At 42.2% G+C, this 24,039-nt stretch overlaps 1 pseudogene; it reads right to left on the reverse strand.

The window, feature by feature from the left end:
* Positions 1 to 1,461: 1,461 nt before the first annotated feature.
* The window catches only part of LOC129818262 (bone morphogenetic protein 1-like), a 31,102-nt pseudogene continuing 8,524 nt past the window's right edge, over positions 1,462 to 24,039 (reverse strand).

Genomic DNA, 24,039 nt, shown 5'->3' on the forward strand with positions numbered 1-24,039 from the left:
GACAGCACGGGACTTATGAATATGTTGGTCCTTCTGTGAAGTATATATTTGGGCCAAATCATCGAAACAAATGGAAAAGAAGAGACCACCACCTTACACTATATTTATTAACTTAGCCCTTGAAAACAATGACAACAGATGTTTGTTTCCATGTCCGGCTAACATTAGAGGGGGGGGGGGGGGAATCATCCCTGTTCTGCATTGGAGGACCATACAAATTACAACTGTGTGCTCAAACACATTTGCCTGGTTCTCTCTGTCTTTCCTTATCATTCATGTGCACACGTAATGATATACAGTAGTTTCAGTGCCAAGAATTAAAGTCAAGAGTAAAATGTCATATTTAGGAATCAAGCTTTTATCAAAGCCACGTTGGAAGGCTAGCTTCCAAGATCAGGCTCAGCTGAGCTTCAAGTTAGGAGGTGGAGGACCATACAAATTACAACTGTGTGCTCAAAACACATTTGCCTGGTTCTCTCTGTCTTTCCTTATCATTCATGTGCACACGTAATGATATACAGTAGTTTCAGTGCCAAGAATTAAAGTCAAGAGTAAAATGTCATATTTAGGAATCAAGCTTTTATCAAAGCCACGTTGGAAGGCTAGCTTCCAAGATCAGGCTCAGCTGAGCTTCAAGTTAGGAGGTGGCCGGGGAACTGGGGATTAGTCCCTATAACATGTTACCTTTAAGTCATTTAGCAGACACCCTTATCCAGAGCGACTTACAGTATTGAGTGGATCCATTTTTTTACCCATACTGGTCCCCTGTGGGAGTCGAACCCACAACCCTTGGTGTTTAACATTGCCATGCCAACTGAGACAGATATGTACCCTGACCATTGTGTATCCTGTATAGTAATACCACCACACCACTGTTCCTTACAGGCCTGTGGGATCTTTTTAGTTGAGAAAATGAAAATCTTTGGGGGGAATTAAATGAAAGTCTCCCCCACATATCCACCCTCTCATTCACCCTCCCTAATCTAAATGATACAAACTTGAAAACACTGTCTATTGCTGCATGGCTTCACTCCTTACAGTTGTGATTGGAGGGTAAGGGGGGTGGCTTTGGGCGGTGGGTGGAGTGTGGGGGGACAGCTATCCAAGCCCCTTCTGCTCTTAGGGAACTGGGAGTATCAAAGCATTGGGGTGCACATTCTCCTCTTAAGTCTGGGGAAGAGGGGTTCATGAGCAAAGGGTCTTTGAACCTTGCGCTGGTGTACCGTACCTGGAAGCCCTTCTTATTGCTGGTGACATCAGAACTACATAACAATGGCATCCCCAGCAGAGTAGGATGTCTTCAGGGGGATGAAAGAAAGTGAGTGAGAAAGAGAGAGTCAGAGAGAGAGAGGAGAGAGAGAGTCAGAGAGAGAGGAGAAAGAGAGAGTCAGAGAGAGAGAGAGGAGAGAGAGGAGAGAGTCAGAGAGAGAGGAGAGAGTCAGAGAGAGAGAGAAGAGAGCGGGAGAGGAGAAAGAGAGAGTCCAGAGAGAGAGAGAGGAGAAAGAGAGAGTCAGAGAGAGAAAGGAGAGAGAGTCAGAGAGAGAGAGAGGAGAGAGAGAGTCAGAGAGAGAGAGGAGAGAGAGAGTCAGAGAGAGAGAGAGGAGAGAGAGTCAGAGAGAGAGAGGAGAGAGAGAAATAATCTTACACTTCTAAATTTTAAAAGTATGCAAACAGCCCTGGCATTTTGTGAAACGCTACATACAGTAATAATGTGTACAGTAGCTGCTACAGTCTAGTAGGTGTACTGAAACGTTTGGTCGTCCTTACCCCAGATCCACAGTAACAGCTAAGCCTTGGGGCCTTGATATCAGCACCGTCAAATAGCTCCACGTAGTCGTAGCTGCAGTCTGCCTTTTCCTCAATCTCAAAGGTTTGGAATATGAGCTCTACTCTGTAGCCCTTCTCAGTAGAGACCACCCATTGGCAGTAAGACACCCCTGGGTAGTTGTTATCCCCAAACTGGGCGTGGGAGTAAAGATCTTTGGTCTTGACCTCAGCTTTAATGCTTCCTCCACACTCTGAGAACGCACAGCCACAAAATGAGAGACCGAGGCTCAGAGAAGGAACTCATTCAGATATGGAATGTGCAATTTAGCAACACATAATTCTCTGAGAGCCAGTTATTTTCCCCCAAAAAATTCCACTACATTCCCTGTGGTATTGTGTAACTTTATATGCGTGAGTTGAAAGAGACCACTAATCACAGACCCAGATGGCAACATGGCCATTGTAACCCTCAATTTATGCAGGATTAATTCCTTGAGATGAATCCTCTCATTATTCAGGGGTCCAGACAAAACCACATATGTTGTTCACGCATTACTAACATAATGTACTGTACTTTAGTGATAATATAATTACAAACAAAACAAAAACCAGAAATATTGCCATCAGCATACAAGAAGAAATTTGCATCAGTGGACACAAAGCTGTCATTAACGATGAAGGAGGTTAACAATGGTCCCCGGATCAAATCCTTGTGGCCCATCCTTTTCAACCTCCTGTAATTGGAGTTGTCTTTGGGATAACGCAAACCTTTTTGATTGATTTGAGAGACAAAATGAGGCCAACTGGATCAAAGGCCTTGCTAAGATCAATGAACACCTCTTAACTGGTCGGCTGAGATTGATGCATTATTTATTCTAATTATCAATATTTTAAATAGGCTATGGCAGTGGATTGACCAGGCCTAAATGAAAAAGGTTGAATAATTGATTATATAATATTAATAACCAATATTAGTTGATTATTCAAATTTCTCTGAAATCAAAAAACCATGATAGAAGTTCGCACATCTCCCTGTGCACAAATAAGAATGATCCATTTCAGTCCTTTCCTTTCTGGTGTCACAAAATCCAAATGCCAGTGTACGTGTCACCTGCACTGTCTCAAAGCCTCTCTTCTGGACTAAGTTGTCAGAGAAGAAGCTCAGGAACATCTTGTTGCCGCTGGAGATGACTGGCGAGGGTTTCTTGGTGCCACGGAAGCATCCTAGACTAGGGGCCCAGCCCATTGTAGATCTCCAGGTGGTCGTAGGCACACTCCGAATGAGCCTCCATGTCCATCTCTTTGAAAACCTGAAAATTGTATGAAGATTCAGCGAGGTAGGTGGTAAGAATCTACATGAACCTTATTCTGATAATGTCTACGTACTGTTACAATGTAAATTACAAGCATGACATAACAGGTGCTATTAAAACAATGCCAATCTTGTCATGACACTAGCAGTAAACGTAGAAGTTTGATGATGTGGCCTGGGGTGGTAGAGAGGGCCCAGGTACAGGCCTTCTTGCTGGGGTACTTTTCAGGCCAGTTGGGGCTGGTGGAGATGCCTGACACACTGCTTACCACATGATCACAGCCGGCTGGAAAAGAAACATCGCCGAACAGCTCAGTAATCCAAGAGATCCAAGACAGATCATATCCCCAGCTCTTTGATTTCATGAGCCATGTAAAATAGGATGTCAAGGGCTTTATGTAATTCCTGGATGGATGGATACGGCCTTTCTGGGTGATACGGCCTTTCAATATCAAGCCTGATATTGGGCGCTGTGAGCAGCGCTGTGTGAATACCCTGGGTAGCTACCAATGTGCCTCTGACCCTAGTTCTCCTAAAACACCATCAATGTAGTATGAATCACACAACTTCACCATCCCACTCACAGGACAGGCTCAAGGTTTTTAATTGAATAATGAGCTTCTCAGGAAATAAATATCCCAATATTGAGACCATTGTATTTAAAAAGCTGTCATCAATCGTTGTCTTCTAACTAAATATTGATATTCTTTACTACTCTGAGAGAGCTCACTAGGTTGCAAACTGTTACAGTAAGGGAGGCTAATGAGAACGTCAGGTCCCACCTACAGTACCAGTCAAAAATTTGGACACACTTATTCATTCAAGGTTGTTTTTTTCTTTTTTTCCCCTACGTTGTAGAATAATAGTGAAGACATCAAAACTATGAAATAACACATGGAATCAGGTAGTAAGCAAAATAGTGTTAAACACATTTTAGATTTTTGATTTATCTAAGTAGCCACCCTTTGCCTTGATAACATCTTTGCACACTCTAGACGTTCTCTCAACCAACTTCACCTGGAATGCTTTTCCAACAGTCTTGAAGGAGTTCTCACATATGCTGAGTACTTGTTGGCTGCTTTTCCTTCACTCTGCGGTTCAACTCATCCCAAACCATCTCAATTGGGTTGAGGTCGGGTGATTGTGGAGGCCAGGTTATCTGATGCAGCACTCCATCACTCTCCTTGTTGGTCAAATAGCCCTTACACAACCTAGTGGTGTGTTGGGTCATTGTCCCGTTGAAAAACAAATGATAGTCCCACTAAGCGCAAACCAGATAGGATGGCATATCGCTGCAGAATGCTGTGGTAGCCATGCTGGTTAAGTGTGCATTGAATCCTAAATAAATCACAGACAGTGTCACCAGCAAAGCACCCCCACACCATCACAACTCCTCCTCCTCCATACTTCACAGTGGGAACCAGACATGTGGAGATCATCCGTTCACCTACTCTGCGTCTCACAAAGACAAGGTGGTTGGAACCAAAAAATCTCAAATTTGGACACGTCAAACCAAAGGACAGATTTCCACCGGTTTAATGTCCATAGCTCGTGTCTCTTGGCCCAAGCAAGTCTTCTTATTATTGGTGTCCTTTAGTAGTGACTGACCTTCATGTCTTAAAAGTAATGATGGACTGTCATTTCTCTTTACTTATTTGAGCTGTTCTTGGCCATAATATGGACTTGGTCTTTTACCAAATAGGGCAATCTTCTGTATACCACCTCTACCTTGACACAACACAACTGATTGGCTCAACCACATTAAGAAGGAAAGAAATTCCACAAATTAACTTTTAACAAGGCACACCTGTTAATGGAAATGCATTCCAGGTGACTACATCATGAAGCCGGTTGAGAGAATGCCAAGAGTGTGCAAAGCTGTCATCAAGGCAAATGGTGGCTACTTTGAAGAATCTCAAATATAAAATGTATTATGATTTGTTTAACACTTTTTTGGTTAAATGATTACAATTGTGTTATTTCATAGTTTTGATGTCTTCACTATTATTCTACAATGTAGAACATTTTAAAAATAAAGAAAAACCCTTGAATGAGTAGGTGTTCTAAAACTTTTGACTGGAACTGTATGTTGTTCAGTTATTCAATATGCACTAGGGTATAGACTACAGCTCTACAAAATGAAATAAGCATCCATTATCATTAGGTAGAGTAATTTTGAATACCATATTTCGAGTGGCATTAGGAAAGAAAAATAACTTTAGCGCTAGCAGGGGGAAACGTATACTACACAAAGTGCAATCATGTCCTTTTGATGCAAAATTAAGTTACAAAAATAAAAAACTAATGTATCCTCAGATGCCAATCAAAGCTTGATGGAATACCTTTCATAATTTACTTTGAATAAGGTCTTGTTGCTCTGGAATATGTAAAAAGGCTCTTTGCATGTATCCTAGCTTTTTCAAAATCCATTTAGTGCCTCGCTGATAATACAACTGTGATGAAGTGGTATGACTCATAAAAACACACTCTTTCCTCGAATTAACCTGTCTAGGATCAGCGTGGCGCTAGCGGCACACCCCCCCCCCCCCCCCCACTGAAAAACCAGTGCCGCGAAATTCAAAAAAAAATTTTTTTTTTAAATATTTAACTTTCACACATTAAAGTCCAATACAGCTAATGAAAGACACAGATCTTGTGAATCCAGTCAACATGTCCGATTTTTTAAATGTTTTACAGGGAAGACACAATATGTAAAGATGTACATCTATTACCTAAAAACACATTAGCATAATCCACCATCTTTTATTTGTCCACCAACACCAGTAGCCATCACCAATTCGGCTAAACTAAGATATTTATAGCCCCTAACCAACAAAAAAACTCATTAGATGACAGTCTGATAACATATTTATGGTATGGGATAGGTTTTGTTAGAAAAAAGTGCATATTTCAGGTAGATGGCATAGGTTACAATTGCACCCACCGTCACAAATGGAATAGAAAAACTACTTAGAGCAACGTGTTTACCTACTTACTAATCATCAAACATTTCGTAAAAATACACAGCATACACGAATCGAAAGACACAGATCCTGTGAATACAGACAATATTTCAGATTTTCTAAGTGTCTTACAGCGAAAACACAATAAATCGTTATATTAGCATAGCACATACCACATAGCAGCCCAGCATTGATTCTAGCCAAAGTGAGCGATAAAAGTCAACATCGCCAAAAGATATTAATTTTTTCACTAACCTTCTCAGAATTCTTCCGATGACACTCCTGTAACATCACATTACAACATGCATATACAGTTTGATCGAAAATGTTTATATTTAGCCACCAAAATCATGGTTAGACAATGTGAAATGTAGACAAGCTGGTCAGAAAATGTCCTTGCGCCACTTAGACAGTGATCTACTCTTATACATAAATACTCATAAACGCGACTAAAAAATATAGGGTGGACAGGGATTGATAGACAATTTAATTCTTAATACAATTGCGTTATTACATTTTTTAATTTATCCTTACTTTTCAATACAGTTTGCGCCAAGCGAAGCTACGTCAAAAAACATGGCGTCCTAAGCCACTAAAATGTTTCGACAGAAACACGATTTATCATAATAAAAATGTCCTACCTTGAGCTGTTCTTCCATCAGTATCTTGGGCAAAGGATCCTTTCTTGGGAGAAATCGTCTTTTGGTGGAAAGCTGTCCTCTTGCCATGTGGAAATGCCAACTGCGTTCAGGATGAACTGAAAAGCGTGCCCAACTATTCACATCGTTTCAAAAATAAATGTCCCAAAATCGCACTAAACGGATATAAATTGCTATAAAACGCTTTAAATTAACTACCTTATGATGTTTTTAACTCCCATAACGAGTAGAAACATGACCCGAGTAATATTACCCCCTTCACTAATGCTTGGAAAAGGTGCGGGCCGGTGTCCTCTAGGCGCATGACGCAGCTCCAAAAGAATGACTAGCCTCAGGGTTTTTTCATTTGTAGGGCCTGTGAACGCGCAATCGACCCCATTGGAATCGTCATCACGTAAAGGCATCCAGGGGAAGACGTAAGAAGTGTCCGTATAGTCATAGCAATATCAGTGCCCTTTTAACTGACTTCAGAACAGTGGCCAACATTTCTGAAATCTGAATCCATGTCAGGGAAATTGCTGTAGAATGGGCTCTGTTCCACTTAGAGACAAAATTTCAACTCCTATAGAAACTATAGACTGTTTTCTATCCAATAATAATAATAATATGCATATTGTACGATCAAGGATTTTGTGGGAAGCCGTTTCAAAAATTACCCAATTAGCATAAATAGTCTAAACAGCGCCCCCATCCCCAACAGGTTTTAAGGATGATTGTTGAGGTGGCAGACACTGAGTTCATAAATAAGTATGTGTCCAATTGATGTCCAAGTGATAAAGAATATCAACATTTAGTTAGAAGACAGGGACTGATTAGTGTTTTTTTTAACTACAATGATGTCACTATTGGGATACTTATCTCCTGAGAAGCTCATTATTTCATTATGACAATTGCTCAGATGGATATTTGGTGATGTTAGACTGTGGCTTGAGTTGTTTAACACCTTGAGACCGTCCAGTGATGGTGAAGTTGTGGGATTCATACTACATTGGCGGTGTTTTTAGGAGATGGATAAGTAAGCACCCCTTGCACTCACCCTCACAGCTGTGCCTGTCTGAGGTGAGCTCAAAGCCAGGGCCAGAGGCGCATCGGTAGCTGCCCAGGGTATTCACACAGCGCTGCTCAGCTCTACCACCCACGGACGCTGTGATGATATGCCATTAAGAAGAAAGGAACCAGAGGAAGCCATCACTTCTGCTGCACATTGTATTAATACTTTCACTTCCTTCACATAGTATTTTCAGTCGACAGAAATAAAGAGTTCATAATATACTCCATCTCTTTCACCCAGAAAGGCCGTAGTGAAATCCCATGAAGGAAAAAGAGAAAATGGAGTAAAACATTTCTAAGAAACCCTCAGACTTCCCTCCCATTGAAGCTGCGTACACTAACCACAATATCATAATGCAAATGGCCAAAGTAAAACTATTCAAACTTTTATTGTGTACACACAGGTGGACATCCTGCCTTCCATCTAAAGCCCACAAATACTAAGTTTATCAAATGAACTGATATGCGGAGGAAGACGTAACGTAACTCTTTTATTCCATAAGTCAGCCATGTCAGAAGATGATTCCACAGATGTTAATGTGAACTAATATATTATGACAAATTCTTCGCTGGTAGTAAATGTTGTAAAGGATTTTGGTGCAAAATTACCCAATCCTGTGGCATCTCATCATCATCACTAACACTAGACACAGATGGACATTATTCTTGATCTCCGATCTTTGAAGTAGTTTGCAGCAAATCCAGCCTTGTTCACTGACCCATCAGACACAAACCTCATCCAGAGCTGGTTGGAGCTGGTCGTGATGTCATCTGGTTTGTCTTAGCCACAGAATCGGCCCAGCAGTGGAATGCTCTCTGACTTCCCGTTTCTCACCTCTAGGTAGTCATAGGCACAGCGGTCATGCCTCTCAATCTGTGGTAGAGACAGGCAAGGCACATTGGAGAATGTTGATACGGGATGCTCAACTGTCCTACAAATTCACATCTATTCTGCTATGTCAGTTATAAATATGATTATTTCAAACTGACATAGAAGTCTCCATCACAAATCAAATTGTATTTGTCACATGCGCCGAATACAACAGGTGTACACCTTATCATGAAATGCTTACTTACAAGCCCTTAACCAACAATGCAGTTCAATAGAGTTAAGAAAATATTTACTAATATAAACTAAAGTTAAAAAAAATCCAAAATTATAATAATAAAAAAACAACACAAGACAATTACATAATAACGAGACTATATCCAGGGGTACCGGTACCAATGCGGAGTCAATGTGCGTGGGTACAGTTTAGTCGACGTAATTTGTAAAGTTAATATGCATAGATAATAAACCGTGAGTAGCAGTGAGTAGCAGCAGGGAAAGTACACTGTGCATTCAGCAACATGGACAGAACTCTTGTTAACGGGTATGCACAAAAACACAAGAAAGAGAGCTCAACATTACATTTAAACCACTCAATCAGTGTGAGGAGTGAAGTCTCTGATGGGCATTGACTAGAGCAGTGAAGTCAGGTATAGTTTCTGACGTCGCTATGCGCAGGATTGGTGAGAGGTGAGAGTCAGAAAGAGATGATCTGTGCCTTGACTTGTTATATTTCATCACTGCAAATGTCTGTTCACATACATAGGTTGACCCAGACATGTACAAACATCTTTTGAGCATGACTCCAAATCTTTGAAAAGTTTTGTTCATTGAGAGATGCATAGAACCTCGTCAGTGACATTGTTTTGAATAGTTCTCCAATCACTGCATCAGATTGTACATCAATAAGCACAAGTTGCAGGTCAGTGAGAGTGTTATCCACATTGAAGGTGAAAGGAGAGGAAACCAACAGCATGTCATTTTCCAACACTTTGAAATCCTCAAAACGACGAGAAAACTCACCATTCAAAGCATGCAGCAGCGATGTATACTTCTCCCGCTGGTCATCTGATAGGGAACAGACTAGTAGTGTGGGAAGGTGGGTGATATTGTTGGCTTCTACTTGACGGGTCAGGAGGAGTAATTTTCCCTTGGAAGCTTTGACAAGGCTGTACATCTGATGTGCAAAAAAAAGCCCTTCCCTTGTAGTTTGGAATTCAGTTCATTTATGAGGGCCATGATGTCCACGGTGAAGGCAAAATCAGCCAACCATTCTTTATCTTTTAGTTGAGGGAAATCAATATATTTTCCTTTCATTTGCAAAAACTCAGCACTCTCTGACTTCATGTCCCACACCCTTTTAAGCACCTTTCCCAAACACAGCCATCTCACGTTTGTGTGGTAGGGGAGATCTGCATGACCCGACTCTGTCTCTTCCAACAGTGAGACAAACTGCCTGTGGTAAAAGATTTTGCTCTTATGAAGTTTACCACTTTTGAGAATGTATCCACAACATGGCTCATTTTCAGAACACATTTACAGAGCACCTCCTGATGAATAATGCAATGCAGGAAAAAAAACAATTCTGATCTGGATTCAGCTCAGCTACATGATCTTGTATCCTTTTCAAAAGGCCAATGTTTTTTCCTGTCAAGTTTGGGCACTCTTCATTGACTGCACTGAAGCAAGCTCCTCTGTAATTTCAAAGTCTGGGGTTATGCCTCGTAAGAATATCAACAACTGCACCGTGTCATGTGCATCACTGCTCTCATCCAGGGCCAAGGAGAAATAGGTGAAATCCTTTACCTTGTATTTCAACTGTTGTTCTATATTCTCTGCAATGTCCTCAACATGCCGTGTCACTGTTTGTCTTGACATGGAAACATTTTCAAACAGCTCTTTCTTGTCAGGGCAAAGTATTGCTGCAGAGTCAATTAAACATTCTTAAATGAATTCGCCCTCAGCGAATGGCTTGCTATATTTAGCAATCCTGTGGGACAGCACATAGCTAGCTCTCGCAATTCCGTCGTTTGCTGAATGCAGTTTTGTGAAAAGTTCTTGCTGCTTTTGCAACTGAGAAAGCAATTCTTTCGATGCACTTGCCCTCTGCTCAGAAGACATATTTCTATATTTCTCTACATGCTTTGTCTGGAAGTGTCGGGACAAGTTGTTGTTTTTCAAGACAGCGATGCGCTCTTCGCACACAGCTTTCCCTGATACCTGAATAAAGAAATATTTTGATGTCCACTATTGCTGGAACACCAAATATTCATTGTCTACTTTCCTTTTCTTTGAAATGTTTAAAAAAATAATTTTGGCACAATTTCTAGCTAGCTACTATTTGTAACTGTGACGTGTGTGTCGGCCTGTCAGTCTGTCCTCGCGCAGTTATTTATACGTGCCTTGAAAATAAATGTCCCACAAGCTGTGGGAGTTAAATCATTACACATAGGCGAGTATTCATTGGGCTTTTAATTTGAATAACAATTATGTTTTTCAAAACTTTACTATCACAAATTCTTTACGTGATCTGAGCATGATTCCGCGGGCCGCATACGGCATTTGCCCAGGCCTGGTCTAGTATATACACTACCATTCAAAAGTTTGAGGTCACCTCGAAATGTACTTGTTTTGAAAGAAAAGCAAAAAAAATTGTCCATTAAAATAACATAAAATTGACCAGAAATGCAGTGTAGACATTGTTAATGTTGTAAATGACTATTGTAGCTGGAAACGGCTGCTTTTTTATGGAAAATCTACATAGGCGTATAGAGGCCAATTATCAGCAACCATCACTCCTGTGTTCCAATGGCACGTGTGTTAGCTAATCCAGGTTTATAATTTTAAAAGGCTAATTGATCATTAGAAAACCCTTTTGCAATGATGTTAGCACAGCTGAAAACTGTTGTTCTGATTAAAGAAGCAATAAAACTAGCCTTCTTTAGACTAGGTGAGTATCTGGAGCATCAGCATCGGTGGGTTCGATTACAGGCTAAAAATGGCCAGAAACAAAGAACTTTCTTCTGAACTCATCAGTCTATTCTTGTTCTGAGAAATGAAGGCTATTCCATGTGAGAAATTGCCAAGAAACTGAAGATCTGGTGCAATGCTGTGTACTATTCCCTTCACAGAACAGAGCAAACTGGTTCTAACCAGAATAGAAAGAGAAGTGGGAGGTCCCGGTGCACAAATGAGCAAGAGGACAAGTACATTAGAGTGTCTAGTTTGAGAAACAGATGCCTCACAAGTCCTCAACCGGCAGTTTCATTAAATAGTACCCGCAAAACACCAGTCTAAACGTCAACAGCGAAGAGGCGACTCTGGGAGGCTGGCCTTCTAGGCAGAGTTCCTCTGTCTAGTGTCTGTGTTCTTTTTTCCATCTTAATTTTGTATTTTTATTGGCCAGTCTGAGATATGGCTTTTTCTTTGCAACTCTGGCTAGAAGGCCAGCATCCCGGAGTCGCCTCTTCACTGTTGATATTATGTAGAAGTTAGATAAAGATCCCAACGTGTGTCCCCTACATGAAGTTGAAACAGCGGACCTTGGAGGTGAGGCAGTTGTTTTGTAGCATCAGCAGCATAACTAGTGTTGTGGTAATTTCCTGTATTACTCAATAATGAGAGAGCCAACCACACACAAGTCAGAGTTATATTATAAAGTCCATCTTTAATAATATATGAGCTTCACCACAGACCTTTTTGACTCTCAGATCAATTCAGTGTCTATAAATGAATTCTCTGAGAGTCTCTACAAAACAATTCTTAGTATCATTTATAGCCAAAATACACCCCTCTCAACTTACAAAGAACCTTTTACTTGAAAGAGGAGTATCCCATAGCTAGATAGCATTAGCTATAAATTATCGTTCAGTTTGGTCTCCTAAGACGAGGTTTCAATCTCATGCTTGGTACCAAAACATTACCTCATCCAATGGCATATATCAATTGTCAATTCTAGATACTCCCATCTAAAATACACCCCCTCCTGGATAAGCTCAGAAAAGACAGTGCGCCTCTTAGGTCATATACTAGGTCAAGATAAGGGCAACCTCAGAGGGGACATACAATGGTTCCAGACACTGCCATACTCCTTCCCCCAATGAGAAAAGTAGGGAGTGACTGGCGTACAAACATTGTATGAGATAACTAACTGGTTCCCCATTAATGACGCCATCCCTTCACATGGTTTAGGAATAGTTACAGACACATTCCCATAAGAAGACAATTTTCCATTCTGTCCTCCTCCCCTTCTGATATTCTACATAGCACCACATGGTTTAACAGATACATTGACATATGAAGACAAGCCTGACCTCTCCCCTCTCTGGGCCCCAAGTGACTAAGCCCTAGCTGAGAAGGGAAAATGCACTGCCAACCCTATAGTCCAAAGGGAACCATTCTAATGACAAGTATCTCACAAGCATATGATGAAAATAACATCTTATCTATCTATGTTACCTAACTAATTCTGATTCAGCCACGACACTAGACCATTTTTAAATTGTAAAGTTAGGCACATGATGACTTAGACACACTTAAATACGTATTCTATTTAATATGTATACTATTAAAAATATATATATTTCAGTAGTAGATTTTTAAGTATGGTAACCTTTGTAGGAGCGAACATTAAACCTAAAATTCCCTTTGTTTACTCACTTCCTAGTGCCTAGAGAGCCCCAGGTAGGCAGAATCTCAGTAGGAAGCTGTCAGACAGACTCTGATACTGAGGAGATCAGGGAGGAGGAAGAGGAATTAAAGAGTAGCAGCAGTGCCAGTGAAGGAGTGACAGAAGAGATTGAACAAGCAAGTAATAACGGAAAGGAAAAGTATGGACAGATTCGAAGTGAGGAAGATGAGGTTTTAGATGATCCAGCACTGTGGCCAGAGAAAATACAAGACCATGAAAGAGAAGCAAGTGTTTGCAGACTAGCCAACAGGTGTGGTGAGGAGACAAACTGTATAAAATCATGCCCCCAGACTCAGAAGGCAAGCCATTCCCCAACTATTAACAGTACAGTAAGTCAGCAAACAGAAGAGAAAGGGTGCAGAGAGACTGGCTTATTTATAGTAAGAGTGTAAAGGCATTATATTGCATTCTTTTTTCTCATGAGCAAAGTAAACCATCACCCAGTTCTGAATAGTAAAGATGACTATAAGATATCAGTGTAATGGCGGAGCATGTATGACAAACTACCAGAGCATGAGGATGGTGTGTTTTACAAGAGCTGTTACTGGAAATGGAAAAATCTGCAGCATATCGTAACAACAGCTACAGGTATAGACAGTCAGCTGCAGAAACAAATCCAGTCAGAAAAAAAACAGAGCACTTCTATAAAGGATGTTGGATGTGACACTGTACTTAGCATCTAGGAATCTGCCATTCCGGGGGAAATCACTCAATATGGATGTGCATAATGGACATTGCCTAGGCTTACTTGAACTGTTGTCAAATTATGACAATAATTACGCGTAATAATTACGAAAAGCGTAATAAAAAAAAAAGTTTAATAATTACGCTATTACGTGAGCTTTTACAGAAAGGCAGGGACAAAAAGAAAGAGGCACGACTGACTCATTACCTCAGCCCCGAGAGCCAAAAAGGGTTTTGAAAACAATACTTGATGAGAGAAGATGTAATATATTACTCAGTTATATGTGATGCAACTCCAGACATTTCTCATACTGAGCAAAATGTATTATTGGTGAGATATGTACAGAAAGATAAAGTTCAGGGAACAGGTGAATGGGAAATAATTGAAAGTTTTCTTGAATTTAAAGACTTTGCTAGAAAGACAGGCAGTGAAATAATGGAAGGGCATGGTATTGACATAGCAGATTAACGTGGTAAAGGCTATGATAATGGTGCAAATATGTCAGGGAAAGTGAAGGGAATTCAAGCAAACATACTGCAAAATAATCCACTGGCCACATACTCACCTTGTGCCTCCCACTCTTTCTTAACTCTTAATCTTGTGGGTGTACATGCAGCTCAGTTGTGCCCAGAAGTATCAGCCTTTTTGGCTGTGTGAATCGTCTTTACAGTCTGTTCGGTGCCAGCCCAGAACGATGGGCCATTCTCAAGGAATAGACTGGCTGCTGTCTTAAACGCCTTACAGACACGCGATGGAGTGTGCATATTGCTGTGGTCTGACAAGTGGCAACTCATTTACCGTGTATCATCAAGGCCCTAGACATGCTTCTTGCTACCTGCAGCCTGACAAACGAAGCCAAATCTGAGGCAAAATGTCTGAAAAGCTTCTTCATGTCTTTCAAGGCAATCTTCCCGCTCACTTTCTGGGTAAAAGTTTTCCAGTGTATTAAGAATTAAGCTTAATTCTTCAGTCAGGAAATATTTCTCTGGACACTGAAGCAGCTCACATTAACCTCTAACGAGTCACCCTCCCGGATCTGGGATCCTCCTCATCAAAAAAGCTGACTAGCATAGCCTAGCCTAACGCGACAGGGATATCATATAATATAATTTTCATTAAATCACAAGTCCAATACAGCAAATGAAAGATAAACATCTTGTGAATCCAGCCATCATTCCCGATTTTTAAAATGTTTTACAGCGAAAACACAATATATATTTATATTAGCTCACCACAATAGCCAAACACACAACGCCATGTTTTCACCATGTTTCCACCACAAAGGTAGCTTCACAAAACCCACAAATAGAGATAAAATTAATCACTAACCTTGAACAACTTCATCAGATGACAGTCTTATAATATCATGTTATACAATACATTTATGTTTTGTCCGAAAATGTGCATATTTGAGGTATAAATCGTAGTTTTACATTGCAGCCACCATCACAAATAGCACCAAAACAGCCAGAATAATTACAGCGAGCAACGTGAAATACATAAATACTCATCATAAAACATTTATGAAAAATATATGGTGTACAGCAAATGAAAGATAAACATCTTGTGAATCCAGCCAATATTTCCGATTTTTTAAGTGTTTTACAGCGAAAACACAATATATATATTTATATTAGCTCACCACAATAGCCAAACACACAACGCCATTTATTCACCGCCAAAATAGCTTTCACAAAACCCACAAATAGAGATAAAATTAATCACTAACCTTTGGACAACTTCATCAGATGACAGTCTTATAACATCATGTTATACAATACATTTATGTTTTGTTCGAAAATGTGCATATTTAGAGGTACAAATCCTGGTTTTACATTATGAATATGTAGCCATGATGCACCAAATTGTCCGGAGATATTTTGGACAGTCATGTAATCTAACCAAAGAACTCATCATAAACTTTACAAAAAAATACATGTTGTACAGCAAATGAAAGATACACTGGTTCTTAATGCAACCGCTGTGTTAGATATAAAAAAATAACTTTAGTACAACATACAGCATGCAATATTGTGAGACAGCGCTCACCTATTCTCCGCCTTGTTGGAGCCAACATATTCCACAAAAATACGAAATAACATCATAAATATTCTCTTACTTTTGATGATCTTCAATCAGAATGTTGTGCAAGGAGTCCTGGTTCCAGAATAAATCGTTGTTTTGTTTGAGAATGTCCATTTCTTCTGTCGAATTAGCAACTTTGGCTAGCCATGTGGAGGGCACATGTCCAAAAAATCTTTGCGCCTGGATGAAAAATTCCAAAATTCCCAATAAACGTCGAATAAACTGGTCAAACTCGGTTTATTATGTTTATTACTTTATTATGTTTTTCTCATATGTATCCAATAAAATCAGAGCCGGAGCATTTCGTTGTGTATACCTACCGCTTTTCAGAAGACAATGTGAGGTTCCCCGGCGCGCAGTTGAATACCGACAAAAGAGCGGACCTGTCACTCCAAAAGCTCTCATTCGGTCTCAGATCAAGCTAGACACCCCATTCAACATTCTACTGCCTGTTGACATCTAGTGGAAGGCGTATGAAGTGCATACAGATCCATAAATATAAGCCAGTTGAATAGGCAGGCCCTGACACAGAGCCCCATTTTCAGAATTTTCACTTCCTGTTTGGAAGTTTGCTGCCAAATGAGTTCTGTTTTACTCACAGATATAATTCAAACAGTTTTAGAAACTTACGAGTGTTTTCTATCCAATAGTAATAATAATATGCATATTGTATGATCTAGAACAGAGTACGAGGCCATTTAATTTGGGCACGATTTTTTCCCAAAGTGAAAACAGCGCCCCCTATTAAGAAGAAGTTTTAAGGCACTACAGGAACAAATACAGGCTCTGCGTAATCAATGGGACACTGTTCTGGCAGAAGCCTCCAAGGTGGCAAAGGAAATGGGTGTAACTACTCAGTTTCACAGTGAACAGAGGAGCCGTCAGAAAAAAAGAAAACGTTTCCCCGATGAGACTGAAGATGACATAGCAGATTAACAGAAGTCAGACACTAGATTTCTCAACACACTGTTTTATGTGGCTCTGGATAATATAAACAATCATTTGGACATGCGGTTCCACACGATTGCAACTATATGCGAGGAGTTTTCACCACTACTTACATTTAGGAAAATTACTGAAAAGAAAATGTGTGTATCTTGCCACAAATTGGGAAACAAGTACTCCAAAGATCTCACAGATGGATTTGAAAATGAAGTGCCACATCTAAAGACAATATATGGTGCCACTTTTTCAGATGGTCTTTCTCCTGTAGAGCTCCTAAATGCCATCCACAAGATGCAGCTGCAGAGCATTTTTGGAGAGGTATGCATTGCACTGCAAATCTTCTCTACAATGCCTGTAACAGTTGCTGGAGGTGAACGTGCCTTCAGTAAGCTGAAACTTATAATGAACTATCTAAGATCTACAATGTGCCAAGACAGGTTGAACAGCCTTGCCATCCTTCAATTAAAAACCATTTAGCTAGAAAATTAAATTTGAAAGACATTATAAATGGGTTTGCTCACAAGAAGGCTCGACACTGGGCTCTTGGGGCAGTGTAATATGAGTTTTGTTTACAGGGAACAAACACAATGACAACTGCCTTAATACCTGTTCTACCCAAGCCTGCCCGGGGATGGGCAAAATACTGTTTCAGAGTATTTTCTGCTATGGTTTATCTCCTGTTGAACTTACTCAGGAATGCCCACAATGTCTTGACACTACAGTTGCAGTTTCACAGATGCTTGTTATCTGTAGGTACCACATTGATGCCGCAGTCCGTATAGTTCAGGATTTCTTTATATTTTGGGTATGTTATTTAGGCACAGGAATTATGCATAGGGCAGAAGAGGGTTGGCCTTGTTTATAAGAATTGGCAATAAATGATTTAATCTGAAACATGGACCATTGGTAATTTCTTCATTAAAACTGACTCCAATACCATATATTAAAAAACAAGTCACCAATTGTGTAGTTATTTATAATAAAGCATCATAAAAATCTCATGACACAGACAGCTTTTGCTAACATTCGGAACCAAAATTGTTTGCAATACTGTTAATATAGGCAAAGGATGAAGGTGGAAACTAGAATCTGCACAGCAGAAGCTTATAGTTAGTACATTTAATAACACATATTGTTCAGTACGTTATTTTAATCTGAAACATTCTGAATTCTATGTTGGGGGCCCGCCCGGTAATAATTTACATTTACATTACATTTAAGTCATTTAGCAGACGCTCTTATCCAGAGCGACTTACAAATTGGTGCATTCACCTTATGACATCCAGTGGAACAGCCACTTTACAATAGTGCATCTAAATCTTTTAGGGCGGGGGGGGGGGGGGGGGGGCAAAAGGATTGCTTTATCCTATCCTAGGTATTCCTTGAAGAGGTGGGGTTTCAGGTGTCTCCGGAAGGTGGTGATTGACTCCGCTGTCCTGGCGTCGTGAGGGAGTTTGTTCCACCATTGGGGTGCCAGAGCAGCGAACAGTTTTGACTGGGCTGAGCGGGAACTGTACTTCCTCAGTGGTAGGGAGGCGAGCAGGCCAGAGGTGGATGAACGCAGTGCCCTTGTTTGGGTGTAGGGCCTGATCAGAGCCTGAAGGTACTGAGGTGCCGTTCCCCTCACAGCTCCGTAGGCAAGCACCATGGTCTTGTAGCGGATGCGAGCTTCAACTGGAAGCCAGTGGAGAGAGCGGAGGAGCGGGGTGACGTGAGAGAACTTGGGAAGGTTGAACACCAGACGGGCTGCGGCGTTCTGGATGAGTTGTAGGGGTTTAATGGCACAGGCAGGGAGCCCAGCCAACAGCGAGTTGCAGTAATCCAGACGGGAGATGACAAGTGCCTGGATTAGGACCTGCGCCGCTTCCTGTGTGAGGCAGGGTCGTACTCTGCGGATGTTGTAGAGCATGAACCTACAGGAACGGGCCACCGCCTTGATGTTAGTTGAGAACGACAGGGTGTTGTCCAGGATCACGCCAAGGTTCTTAGCGCTCTGGGAGGAGGACACAATGGAGTTTTCAATCGTGATGGCGAGATCATGGAACGGGCAGTCCTTCCCCGGGAGGAAGAGCAGCTCCGTCTTGCCGAGGTTCAGCTTGAGGTGGTGATCCGTCATCCACACTGATATGTCTGCCAGACATGCAGAGATGCGATTCGCCACCTGGTCATCAGAAGGGGGAAAGGAGAAGATTAATTGTGTGTCGTCTGCATAGCAATGATAGGAGAGACCATGTGAGGTTATGACAGAGCCAAGTGACTTGGTGTATAGCGAGAATAGGAGAGGGCCTAGAACAGAGCCCTGGGGGACACCAGTGGTGAGAGCGCGTGGTGAGGAGACAGATTCTCGCCACGCCACCTGGTAGGAGCGACCTGTCAGGTAGGACGCAATCCAAGCGTGGGCCGCGCCGGAGATGCCCAACTCGGAGAGGGTGGAGAGGAGGATCTGATGGTTCACAGTATCGAAGGCAGCCGATAGGTCTAGAAGGATGAGAGCAGAGGAGAGAGAGTTAGCTTTAGCAGTGCGGAGCGCCTCCGTGATACAGAGAAGAGCAGTCTCAGTTGAGTGACTAGTCTTGAAACCTGACTGATTTGGAACAAGAAGGTCATTCTGAGAGAGATAGCAGGAGAGCTGGCCAAGGACGGCACGTTCAAGAGTTTTGGAGAGAAAAGAAAGAAGGGATACTGGTCTGTAGTTGTTGACATCGGAGGGATCGAGTGTAGGTTTTTTCAGAAGGGGTGCAACTCTCGCTCTCTTGAAGACGGAAGGGACGTAGCCAGCGGTCAAGGATGAGTTGATGAGCGAGGTGAGGTGAGGGAGAAGGTCTCCGGAAATGGTCTGGAGAAGAAAGGAGGGGATAGGGTCAAGCGGGCAGGTTGTTGGGCGGCCGGCCGTCACAAGACGCGAGATTTCATCTGGAGAGAGAGGGGAGAAAGAGGTCAGAGCACAGGGTAGGGCAGTGTGAGCAGAACCAGCGGTGGCGTTTGACTTAGCAAACGAGGATCGGATGTCGTTGACCTTCTTTTCGAAATGGTTGACGAAGTCGTCTGCAGAGAGGGAGGAGGGGGGGGGGGGGGAGGAGGATTCAGGAGGGAGGAGAAGGTGGCAAAGAGCTTCCTAGGGTTAGAGGCAGATGCTTGGAATTTAGAGTGGTAGAAAGTGGCTTTAGCAGCAGAGACAGAAGAGGAAAATGTAGAGAGGAGGGAGTGAAAGGATGCCAGGTCCGCAGGGAGGCGAGTTTTCCTCCATTTCCGCTCGGCTGCCCGGAGCCCTGTTCTGTGAGCTCGCAATGAGTCGTCGAGCCACGGAGCGGGAGGGGAGGACCGAGCCGGCCTGGAGGATAGGGGACATAGAGAGTCAAAGGATGCAGAAAGGGAGGAGAGGAGGGTTGAGGAGGCAGAATCAGGAGATAGGTTGGAGAAGGTTTGGGCAGAGGGAAGAGATGATAGGATGGAAGAGGAGAGAGTAGCGGGGGAGAGAGAGCGAAGGTTGGGACGGCGCGATACCATCCGAGTAGGGGCAGTGTGGGAAGTGTTGGATGAGAGCGAGAGGGAAAAGGATACAAGGTAGTGGTCGGAGACTTGGAGGGGAGTTGCAATGAGGTTAGTGGAAGAACAGCATCTAGTAAAGATGAGGTCAAGCGTATTGCCTGCCTTGTGAGTAGGGGGGGAAGGTGAGAGGGTGAGGTCAAAAGAGGAGAGGAGTGGAAAGAAGGAGGCAGAGAGGAATGAGTCAAAGGTAGACGTGGGGAGGTTAAAGTCACCCAGAACTGTGAGAGGTGAGCCGTCCTCAGGAAAGGAGCTTATCAAGGCATCAAGCTCATTGATGAACTCTCCGAGGGAACCTGGAGGGCGATAAATGATAAGGATGTTAAGCTTGAAAGGGCTGGTAACTGTGACAGCATGGAATTCAAAGGAGGCGATAGACAGATGGGTAAGGGGAGAAAGAGAGAATGACCACTTGGGAGAGATGAGGATCCCGGTGCCACCACCCCGCTGACCAGAAGCTCTCGGGGTGTGCGAGAACACGTGGGCAGACGAAGAGAGAGCAGTAGGAGTAGCAGTGTTATCTGTGGTGAGCCATGTTTCCGTCAGTGCCAAGAAGTCGAGGAACTGGAGGGACGCATAGGCTGAGATGAGCTCTGCCTTGTTGGCCGCAGATCGGCAGTTCCAGAGGCTACCGGAGACCTGGAACTCCACGTGGGTCGTGCGGGCTGGGACCACCAGGTTAGGGTGGCCGCGGCCACGCGGTGTGAAGCGTTTGTATGGTCTGTGCAGAGAGGAGAGAACAGGGATAGACAGACACATAGTTGACAGGCTACAGAAGAGGCTACGCTAATGCAAAGGAGATTAGAATGACAAGTGGACTACACGTCTCGAATGTTCAGAAAGTTAAGCTTACGTTGCAAAAAAATAAAATAAAAGATCTTATTGACTAAAAATGATATAGTACTGCTGGCTGGTGAAGTAGGCTGGCTAGCAGTGGCTGTGTTGTTGAAAGTGAAGCTGGCTAGTTAACCTCGACAATTTCTCTAAATTTCTCTAAACTACACAATTATCTTGGATACAAGGACAGCAAAGACAACTAGCTAACACTACGCTAATCAAGTCGTTCCGTTGTAATGTAAGTTTCTACAGTGCTACTATTCGGTAGAAGTTGGCTAGCTAGCAGTGTTAGCTAGCAGTGTTGGCTAGGTAGGAGGACGGCAGCGCGGCAGGCGAAAATAACTGGCTAGCTAACCGATAATTACTCAAAGCTACACAATTATCTTAGATACAAAGATAGCAAAGACAACTATGTAGCTAGCTAACACTACACTAATCAAGTCGTTCCGTTGTAATGTAATCGTTTCTACAGTGCTGCTAATCGGTGGCTAGTTGGCTAGCTAGCAGGGTTGACTACGTTACGTTATGTTAGGACGAGAATACCTGGCTAGCGAACCTCAGCGAACCTCAATAACTACACAATTATCTTTGATACAAAGACGGCTATGTAGCCAGCTAAGTAGCTAGCTAAGATCAAACAATCAAAGATAGCAAAGACAACTATGTAGCTAGCTAACACTACACTAATCAAGTCGTTCCGTTGTAATGTAATCGTTTCTACAGTGCTGCTATTCGGTGGCTAGCTGGCTAGCTAGCAATGTTGGCTACGTTGCGTTACGTTAGGACGAAAATAGCTGGCTAGCGAACCTCAATAACTACACAATTATGTTTGATACAAAGACGGCTATGTAGCTAGCTAAGATCAAACAAATCAAACCGTTGTACTGTAATGAAAATGAAAATGAAATGGTAATACTACCTGTGGAGCGAAGCGGAATGCGACTACTCCCTCCAACCCGGAAGTCACTGAGGAATAATGCGACTACTCCCTCCAACCCGGAAGTCACTGAGGAATAATTTAGGCAGGTTACCTTCGCTTTCTTGGGCACAGGGACTATGGTGGTCTGTTTGAAATATGTAGGTATTACAGACTCGGTGAGGGAGAGATTGAAAATGTCAGTGAAGACACTTGCCAGTTGGTCCGCGCATGCTTCGAGTATACGTCCTGGCAGAGGTGTGGACTCGAGTCACATGACTTGGACTCGAGTCAGACTCGAGTCACAAATCAAATATGATGACTTGCAACTCGACTTTGACTTTAACAATAATGACTCGTGACTTGACTTGGACTTGAGCCTTATGACATATGACTTGATATCCTCCCCAAGCCCAAATATTAAAAATGATGCTATTAAATTGAGTGTGCAGCGCATCAACTCTTATTTTTTACGGATTACAGTTTGAATCGGACAGCAGCCAATCAAATTGTGCCAGCTGAGAAAAAGTTGTGCGTGGCTGTGCAGAGGAACGTTCAGGGACACATTATTCCATTTCTGTTAGTCACATGTCTGTGGAACTTGTTCAGTTTATGTCTCAGTTGTTGAATCTTGTTATGTTCATACAAATATTAACACATGTTAAGTTTGCTGAAAATAAACGCAGTTGACAGTGAGAGGACGTTTATTTTTTTGCTGAGTTTAAAATATTAGCTCAAAAGTATTGTGGAAATCCGGCACCTAAATATAAACAGTACAGTCACCCAAAAATAATTACCGGCATCTATTTCAGTCCAAGTCAAGCACTGCATACAAGTACATGATTGAGTGAAAATGACATTCCACTTCCCTTTCTGCTTCATAATCTTTACCTCAAATGACTGGAAGGAGAGGCCCACATGGAAATCCTGCGCTACTGGGATCTTCCACACACGCTCTTTGCCGGGCCGGTAGTCGTATACGTCCACTATGGTCAATGGTGAAACGGCTGATGTTAACTTCATACACGGCTGAGAAGCCCTTGCCCACCCAGTTGCTGCTGCTCCTGGAATCGATCCATAGCCGACAGTCCGTGGAAACAAGAGGCCAGGTAGACCACAGTAACGTCCTGATATGAAAGATAAACAAATAAAAACACAACAGCAACCACTCCAAGGTAACGACTAATAACAACACTGAGGCGGGCAGCTCTTAGTTCATCTCAGTTACACAGACAGCTGGTGAAGTCTGATCTTTACGCATCAGTGTATTATTCTGAACATATTGTACATTCTATTCAAATTCTCTACATTCACATAATCTGTTCTGCTCTAGGAATTCAAAATCTCAGGTGAACATTAAATTAGGCACAGATGTTTTCTAAATGACTTATTGGCAGATGTAGACAGCAGGCCTGTAGAGGTCCATGGAGGTAAGGTTCAAAATTATCTGTGAGAGACAGGCAGACAGACAGGCAGACAGACAGGCACACAGACAGACAGACAGACAGACAGACAGACAGACAGACAGACAGACAGACAGTGAGAGAGAAAAGAAAGGAAGGAGTCAAATTTGTTAAGGGCAGCACACTACATTTGAGTAATTTAGCAGACACTCAAATCAAATCAAAGTTTATTTGTCACGTGCGTCAAATATAACAGGTGTAGACCTTACAGTGAAATGCTTACTTAACCAATAGTGCAAAACAGGTATTAAGTGAACAATAGGTAAGTAAAGAAATAAAACAACAGTAAAAA

The sequence above is a fragment of the Salvelinus fontinalis genome, chromosome 21 (genome assembly GCF_029448725.1).
Source record: "Salvelinus fontinalis isolate EN_2023a chromosome 21, ASM2944872v1, whole genome shotgun sequence".
Taxonomy (NCBI): domain Eukaryota; kingdom Metazoa; phylum Chordata; class Actinopteri; order Salmoniformes; family Salmonidae; genus Salvelinus; species Salvelinus fontinalis.